The sequence below is a fragment of the Mus caroli genome, chromosome 9 (assembly GCF_900094665.2).
Source record: "Mus caroli chromosome 9, CAROLI_EIJ_v1.1, whole genome shotgun sequence".
NCBI classification, from domain to species: Eukaryota; Metazoa; Chordata; class Mammalia; order Rodentia; family Muridae; genus Mus; species Mus caroli.
Window position 1 is genome coordinate 96,092,968 of NC_034578.1, and position 9,686 is coordinate 96,102,653.

Genomic DNA, 9,686 nt, shown 5'->3' on the forward strand with positions numbered 1-9,686 from the left:
AGAAAGCAAGACTAATGTAGGGACAGAGGCTCTGGGACATTGTTTGAACTTGAGAACCAGCTGAACATGTAGGCAAGTAGCCTTGGCTGGTGATGGCATCTAAACAGATATCTAAAATGAGAGCCATGGCAGAAACACTCGCAGAAGATGCTGGGAACACAACAAGTTACAGGCAAAATTGAAGAAAAGGTTTTGTGTCTATGCCAGTTCTATTCATATAAATTCTTTGGGGGAAACTGCAGAATATTTCCTGGTGGCATATTCCCTGTTTTTCTACATCTCCTGGAACTATGCAACAGACATACTCATTGTCATCTCTTCCTAGGAGAGTCTGACCTTTCATGCACACCACATGATGCCACCTCCCATGATCACAGCCTATCAGAGATAGCACAAGCCAATCTAAAAGCTACTAAATCTTTGGGTCACCCAAAACCCATAATGGTGTCTGATGGGCATTTAAATAAAAAGTCACAGGTCATAGACTGTAAGCAGCACAAACGCAAGCCAACACCATAGCCCAAAGGAAGCTAAATCAATGTAGACAGCACCCTGTGTTGGTACAGTTCCTGGCAGCTGCCAGGTATGCTCCACCCCACAGTTGCCTGGCAATAGCCAGGTAGGCCTGGCCCACTATAAAAGGGGCTACTTGCCCCCTCCTCTCTCTCTTGACTCTCTACTCTCATACTCTTGCTTCCTACTTGCCCCCCCTCCATTCCCTTCCCCCCTCTCTCCACATGGTCATGGCCAGCCTCTACTTCTCTCTTCTCTCCTTCTTTCTGCCTTTCTCTGCCTCTACTACTCTCTTAACTCCCCTCCCATGCCATGCCCTGAATAAACCCTATTCTATGATATACCAATGTGGCTGGTTTCTCAGGGGGAAGGGATGTCTTGCATGGGCCCACCGAGACATCCCCTTCCCCCACACACCTTAGAATATTAATAACTCTTTCTCTTTTTATGATCACCACACCCTGGGAAGGCAGACTGTATAGATCTGGAGAAACAGGTTAATAATACAAATGCAGAAATAAGCAGGGTCCAAGAAATGCAACTGGGACAAGAACTGGAGAAGTAGCTTAGCTTCGCACCTTCACTTTAAGCATCAAATAACGAGACAGGGTCTTGTTGAGAATTCTGTGAATGGCTGTGGACTTCATGAGCTACTGCCTCAGCCTCTCAAGTGCCAGGATTGCACTCACTTCACATCTTGAGTTTGTAGTTTCAATCCTGTGTCTCTGGCTTGACCTCATTTTCTGCTTTCAGATGCTTTGGCTTAGATGTCATCCACGGGCCTCATATAATCCTTTACAAGTGCTAGTCTAAGTGACCTTGTGTCCAAACCTGTCTTGTCTGACCTATGAGACTTGGTGCCTGCTCCACCTGTGTGACCCATAAGATGGATGTAAATTATGCTCAGCATAATATACTGACTTACTGTACCAGGTCTTCACTCCTATCTGCACATCCACCCTGTGCCACGTGACTTGCAGTTCTCAGTTCTTCTTGTTGGAGACAGGAAGTATTTATTCTGTGGACTCAGCCCCCTGACCTTTTTCTTTTTTGGCTAAAGGATATCAGAAGATATCGTGTCAACAAAAGCTTAAACCACACTGATGTTGTTGGGCGTGCCCTCCTGGAGTCCTAACATGCTATGAAAAGATGTCCTCATAGGTAGCTACTGTCCCATCAGCCTGAGCCCTGGAACACATGAATACATATGGAGCACATCTGAGCTCTGCTCTTAATGAGGAGCCAAGCACAGGTAAACCAACAGCTTGAAGCAGAACTAGCCAGTCAAATCTAGCCTGCATCAGCCAATTCGTAGACAACGCAAGCAAAACCAAATGAGTTTGAGCTAATTTACTATGCAAAATTATGTTGACTGACAATTCCTGGAGCATTTCAATTTAGCAGTGTGACTTCATGACTCTTGCACTTTTAAACCTCAGGTCCTAGAAACCTGAGTGATGGGGCACAGCTTTGTGAATCTGGTCTTGTCGTGTCCCTGTTCTCACAAGGCTATGCTGGACACATGAACTTTGACTCTTTTCAGAATTGCTCTAAATCTCTTATTCTTCAAGCTTATGGTTCACCCCACCTGTGCCAGTCAACATCATGTCACTATAACAAACATGTGAGATAATCAACTCACAAGGAGGAAACGTTTATTCTGGCTCATGGTTTTAGAGGTGTTGGTCCGTATTAATTGGACCCTGTTGCTTTTGAACCTGTGGTGGTGCACCGTGGTGAGAGTGCATGGTGTGGGGTTGGGGGAGCAAAAGCACTCACTTCATGGCCAAGAAGCCAAGGAGAGGAACAGGAAAGGACCTGAATCTCAGCATCTCCTGCTAACGTGTACACCCAGTGACATGAAAACACCTTCCTGAGCCCCCAATAATGGTTCTATAACTTTCTACTAGCACAAGTCTGGGATCCAGGCATTTACCCTATGGACATTTAGGGGATCCAAATTGTAGGGTCCATCAAGAGTAGAATTTAATCACAGCAGTTGCTAAATTTGGGGGTATAATGGCAACCGTGTGCTAACTATATTCTTTCTTCCATTGGCCAGACCAAGTCCATGGTTTCTTCTGTAATTTCTGTTCTGGGGACCAATGTGCAATGGTCCTCTTTCCTATAGTCTTATAAGGCCATAGGATCAGCCATTTTTTACAAGAGTGAGGACAGTTGCCCTGAGATGTGGTAGAAATCAAACTCATATATATTAAGTGAAAAGTGGGAGTGGAAAAGACAACAAAGTAAATGTGTCCATTTTCCTTGAGCAACCCTCAGATTATGTCTGAGGTATCAGGCTGGTTTTATGACTACTTGACACAAGCTGGAGTCATTTGGGAAGAGAAAACCGCAGTTAAGAAAATGCCCACACCAGATCCACAATGGGCAAGCCTGTAGTGCATTTTTTTTTTTTAAATTGATGTAGGAGAACCCAGCTCACTATGGGTGGTACCACACCTAGGCTTGTGGTCCTGGAAAACAAAGGGAACAAGCCAGTAAGCAGCACTTTTCCATGGCCTGTGCAGCAACTTCTACCTGCAGGTTCCCGCCCTGTTTGAATTCCCGCCCTGGCTACCTTCGGGGGATGAGCTGTGCTGTGGAACTGTGGGTGAAACAGACCTTTCCTTCCCATGTTATTTTGTCTATGGTGTTTTATCACAGCAATGGAAACCCTAACTAGATAAAAAGTAAGCTAAAGTAAGATCAAAGTAGAAGGGATTGGGTTGGAATCCAAACCAGGAGACTCAAGTTGAAGTCATGTTCCAGGGCACTAGGTTGCCCCGGCTCTTGGCAGAGACTAAAATTGTTTAGCCAAAGAAAGAATATTTGTTTTACAGAGTCAGCCACACTGTAAGAGAAACCCTGCCTGGAGTTCTTGCTTACAGAGAGTTTTTATATCTGGAGGAACCATAGAAACTCCCATCAGCTTTGGGGGGCATCAAGCCCTCTGCCATTTCTCCTTGGACTGTCAAGAGTGACCGCATATTCCATTTGAAAGAGAATTTGTCCAGGATGAAGATCAGCTTTTGGACATGCGAGAACAGCACAGTCCAGAGGCTACAGCTAGACTCTGCATACAGGCTGGGCTAGCCTTGTTCATAGCCCCCATGGGCATTTTAATTCTTGAGCCAGGTGGCTAGGGACTGAGGCTATTCCTTTAAGGAATATGAGTAATACCACACTATTCCAGAGCCAATGGCACAAAAGAAGCCATCAGTTTTTTGTTTTGTTTTGGTTTGCTTTGTTTTGTTTTGGTTTGGTTTGGTTTGGTTTGGTTTTGTAATATAAAACTCAGATTTGGGGCTGGGGAGATGGCTCAGTGGGCAAAAGCATTTGCCATGCAAGTGTAAGGACATGAGTTCTAATCTCCAGTCCCTATGTAAAAAGTTAGAAGCATAGCATGAACATCTAAAATCTCAGTGCCCCACTGTTAGTAGATATCCTTCGGCCATTCTGAGAGATGGCAGGAGAATTCCCACAAGTTTATGGGCCAGCTAGCCCAGCATGTACTCAGAAAATGACAAAGAAACCCTAAGAGACAAAGGAGATGACACTGATGGCCTAAGTTTGACTCCCTAAAACTCACATGGTGGAAGGACAGAACAGACTCCTGTAAACTGCTCTCTGACCTCCCCATGTGTGCCAAGGTTCCCCCCCCTCACACACAAATAAACCTAATTATAATTTTTTTAGGAGACCCTGTCTTAAGCAATGTAGAAAGCAAGAATGAACATCTGAGGTTTCCCTCGAACCTCCAGGCATATAGAGTGGCATGCATGCCCTCATTCACAAATATACACGGTACACAAATGCTAAATAAAATATGTAAATAAAATTCAAAATCGAAGAGACTATAAATTATTAAGCTGTTGTTCTGCTGGCTACATTTGAACTGCACCTCTATTTTTTCTTCGTTTTTCTCAGTATTTGAAAATGTCTCAGATATAAGTCTCCAAATATTAGCAACTTTTTTTGTGAGACTAGTTAGTGATGCACTTGAAGTTAGAATAAAACTTGAAAGAAAAGTTCATTTTTATTTGTGTATGTATGAGTGTTTGTCTTATCTGTCTGTCTGTGTATCACATGTGTGCCTGGTTCCCAATGAGGCCAGAAAAGGGTTCCTGGTCCCCTGGAACTATAGTTACAGATGGTTGTGAGCTACGAGGTCTTTAGTTGAAGCTGGGTTCCTTGGAAGAACAGACAATGCTCCTAACTGTGGAACAAACTTTCCAGGCCTTAGAACTTGAAATTTTTGAAGTTCGTATTTTCAACCATGTTTTCCTTCTTTTTCCTTTTTTTTTCTTTTTTTCTTTTTTTCTTTTTCTTTTTCTCTTTCTCTTTCTTTTTCTTTTTCTTTTTCTTTTTTTCTTTTTCCTTCTTCATGGTCTCATTATGTAACCAAGTCAGGCTAGATTCAAAGCCTCAATCCTCCTGAGTACTGGCATGATAGACGTATATTGCTGTGCCCAGCTGTTCTTCTTAAGCACAATGCCAAAGGCTATTCCCTGCCTTTAGACATGTGTGTGTGCCAGCTTTGCAAGTTTCTCCTTTGTGAATGTCACAGGCATAGTCTCACTCAAGTCCGCCTTAGACCCAGGATCATTGTCTCAGCTGCTTCAAGTGCTGTTGGCAGACAGTCTTCAGTTTTCAGGCTCATTAGAGATCACCTCCCTCATAGAAATTAGCCTCTCTCAAGGTTACAGTCTTTCAAGGACTGGCTATAACCACAACTAAAGATCTAATAATGAGTTACCCAATTGGCCCACTGTGAGAAAACTGATGTGAACAAAGCTGGTCTATATCATGTGCATGCGTTCACATGGATGTGAGTTTTCTGCTGATTGGGGTTCAGTCTCAAAGTGCAGTTGCTAGACCCCATAGGAAGAGTCATACGGCAAGTAGCTTTTCAGGCTGGCTTATCTCAGTTCCTTTTCTGTTACTGTGTAGAGGTACCACGGCCCAGGCAACTTCTCTGGGGGCTTTTTACAGTTTCAGAGGGTGAGCCTATGACCATCCCAGCAGGGAGCAAGACAGTAGGAAGGCATGGTGCTAGAGCAGTAGCTGAGGGCAAGTTGGAGGCAGAGAGAGAGAGAGAGAGAGAGAGAGAGAGAGAGAGAGAGAGAGAGAGACAGACAGACAGACAGACAGAGACTGGCTTGAAACTTCAAAGCCCATCCCCCAGTGACATACCTCCTCCAACAAGGCCACACCTCCTAATCCTTCTTAAACAGTTCTTAACCTATTAAACGCCTTGAATGCTGGGGACCAAGCATTCAAATATATGAGCCAATAAGAGGCACTCTCATTCAAACCACCACAATACCTCTATGTCTTCTTATGGCCTCATTGCTCATTTCTTTTTAGTGCCAAGAAAATGATCACATTGCTAGGGTAAAAGTTTAACTCCATTCTTACTTGAGGACATGATGGCTGTTTCCATGTTTTGGCAATTACGAACAAATCTGATATCAACACGTATGTTCATGTGTTTGCATGGACACCTTATTTGAGTAAGTTTCAAAAGGGGCCGTTGCTATGTTTAGTTTTATAAGAAATGCCAGCTGGGTATTGTATCACACTGTTAACTCCAGCACTTAGGAGGGTGAGGCAGGGAGCTTACCATGTGTTCTAGGACAGCCTGGGCTACATAAGGAGGTCCAAGCTATCTTGGGCTACATATTGAAGTCATCTCACAGAGGAGGAAAAGGAGGCGCTCTAAACTGTCTTCCACTGCTTTCCTTCCTGAGAAAAAGGAAGGTTCCTATTTTCTACACTCACTGACCCTTCCTGGTGTTAGAATGTGAGATTTTAGGAATCCTAAGAGGTATATAGTCATACTGTATGCTATCAGGTCCGTAATGTCCCATGCTGCTGGGCATCTTTTCATTACTTCTTTGCGGTCCATTTATCATCATCTTCAGTGAGATGTTTGGTTCTTTTTCTTTCTCTTTTATATTATGAAGAGGGTGTGAGGGTTAGCACAGGGTTTTGCTACCTAGCCGAGGCTGCCTGGATTTCACTATATAAGGCAAGCTGACCTGGAACATGCAATGACAGTCCAACCTCCCCTTCCAAAGTGCTAGACACTAGGTGTATGTGTGAGTGAGTGTGTGTGTGTGTGTGTGTATGATGTGCCTGTGTGGGCACATGTGCCACAGCATGCATGCAGAGATGAGAGGACAACTTTGTTGAGTCAGTTCTTTGTTCCACCTTTACATGGGTTCCTAGGTTTGAACTCTGGTCATCAGGCTTACACAGCAAGTACCACTGTCTGCTGAGCCATCTTGGCAGCCCAGGGCTAGCATAGCAATTCTTTCTCTCACAGATCATAGCTTTGGTGTTGATTCTTATGTCTTTTCTTCTATTATATCATTTGGGATTTTTTTTGTATAGTTTTATGTTATAGCTTTAAGTTTATGGTCCACTTTGATTTTGTTGTTGAAAACTGTATAGTCTGAGTTTAGACACACACACCCTTGACACACACATACATGTGTCTCGTTTCTTGCGCATCATTTTTGGAAAAATGTCTCAGTCGATTGCATTGCTCCTAATCTGTGCTGAAGCTCAGTTGAGCACATCTCTGTGGGTCCATTCCTAAGCTCTCTGACCTGCTCCATTCTCTATGTGTGTGCTCTCTCACCAGCGCCTCACGGTCCTGGTTGCTATAGAGTCAACTTCATTCTATTTCTTCAATGCTGTATTGATTATTCTGGATCTTTCTCACCATGTGAACTGTATGAATATTGTTAGGTAGATGTCTAAATATTTCTTTTCGGCCTTAATGTAAATGGTATTGCTTTTTATCTCAGACTCTATTTGTTTATAATGGTATAAATAGGAATGGATGACTTTTGTGTATCTGACATATATTCTGCAGCCCTGCTGCCTTTTTTGCAGCATTTTCAATTGCAAGAAATTTGTATTTTGTCACCTTTATGTTTTCTCCATAAATGATTGCATCATCCAGGAGTAGACTTTGATTTTGTCCTTTTCCATCTGTATACCTTTTCTTCTCTTATTTCTTTGATTCATTAGTGCATTTATTTGGTCTTACTACATTAAGTAAGTACGTTGCTGGAAAGCAGTGTTGTAAGAGGACATTCCTACCTCGTTCCTGATCTCCGAGGAAGGCTTTACACTTCTCACTGTTGAATATGATAGCAGCTGCAGGATATTTGAGATGTTCTTTGTAAAATGAAAGGAGTTACCCTTTATTTCTATTTTAGTTATGAATGGATTTTGGAAAATATCGATTGGTATTTCACGGATTTCTTCTCTCTATCCTTGTCCAGGGCCTTCTGACTAGGTTATCACTATTCTTCAGTAGCAAGTGATACCTTTGCCCAGCACTCCAAACACTTGGATGTCCCTGGGAGAATCAGAATGATGAAGGGGTCCAGTCTAGGTGACCAAAGATGGGAACCATGACTGAAATACAATAACATAAACTGACAGGAAGGGCTGGCTGGGTTTAAGATCTGATTCCCCTTTTATTTATTTTACTGTTAAATTACGAGTGATAGTTGTTTAAAAATAGCACACTCTACAGTCCTCTTCTTCCACCTTCAAGTTAATCAGCAGCTCTTGTTCATGAATCCCCCTCTTTGTGCATTTGAAGGATTGGCTCTAAGGGAGGACTGATCACTGTGGCAGAGAGGGTAAGCCGAGAATAATGACGGTAGCGTGCGGTGGCACTGCGCCAGGACACAGCTCGGGTTTTAAAGCGGCAGTTGAAAAAGTGAGAGCTCATAAGGTAGCTCTAGGCCCTTTCACTGTGTTACTTCCGGTGTGAGAGACAAGCGGGGCGACTGCATTGTCCTCAGTGCCAGTCCACACCCACGTTTAAGGAGATGCCCACAGAAACCCAGGCCCTCGAAGGAAACGAAGCGGTAGTTAGTGTGCAAGCACAGATGCTTCTGTGTTTAGCTGGCGTGGAAGCTCTGCTTCCCTGAGGAAACACAACATGCACGCAGCTAGTAGCCAGTACTTCCACAAGCAAGGAGTAGTTATGCAAAATAACTTTATTTTGCACAGTTTTCATGGAGCTTTCTGTTTTGCCAGTCTGCTGTGAGCTTCCATGTGCTAGGAGTTGGGCTTGTGTCTGTCCAGACAAGGGAGAACTAGAAACTCTCTTTAAGCCTCTGTTTTTCAGCTCTGCTGTCTACCCATTGTGAGACTCCCCCTCCTATTTCACTAGGGTGGGTAGACTTGAAGATGACCCAAATCCAGATATCCAAGGCCTTGCATGATTTCTTCCCTGGATTGTGAGCTGAACTTAATTTAATTCTATAGCCACATCTATGGTTAAGGAATAAAATATTTTAACCTTATTTAATATGTCGGTCTCAGCAGACTGATTCTATTGCCTCCTGGGCCTGATGTTTTTGAGTGTGCAGGAAGCAGAGGCCCTGTGACAAGGGACTGAGATCCGTTTCTAGTTAACTGTCATCAAGTAACCGAAGTCCCCGGATGACCAGCCAAAGCAATGTTGGTAACAATCATTTGATTATCTAATAAACTGATCCATTTGAGCCTTCGGGTAAGGCACAGACCTTGGTCAACAACATGATTCAATCTGGTGACTATGGAGTAGAGAACTCATATCGGCTCTATCAAGACTCTTAGCCCACAGATATTGCTGAGTGATAAATATGTGCTGTTTGAAGACACTAAGTTTTGGAATCGTTTACTATATAGTAATAAATAACCAATATGGGAAATATACATTTGTAATTTTCCCAACACATACATATTTGAACTTTTCCATGGTATAATTTTTTAATAGAAAAAAAAAAGCGGGTAGGTCACCTAGATCTACCTAAAGGGACAATAGGGAGAGAATGTAGGAAACGGGAGAGAGGATATTAAAGGCAAGAAGTAGAAAGTCCCAGCACTTGGGACGTTCATGTAGGAGGTTCAGAAGTTTAAGGTCAGCCAAGGCTATATAGTGTGTTTGAAGAGTTTGAAGCCAGCCTGGATTACATGAGACCCTGCCTCAAAAAAAAAAAAAAAAAAAAAAAAAAAAAAAAAAAAAAAAAAAAAAAAAAAAAAAAAATAAAATGAGAAAAAAAAAACACTAAGTGGAATTGAATTCAAGTAACAACAACAATAAGAACAACAAAAAGTCTTTTAGAAACAAACAAAACAAAAAACAAACAAACCAA

General features: G+C 42.7%; 1 pseudogene; it reads right to left on the reverse strand.

Moving 5' to 3' along the window:
• Window positions 1-9,686, reverse strand: part of LOC110302427 — a 20,252-nt pseudogene that overhangs the window by 2,292 nt on the left and 8,274 nt on the right.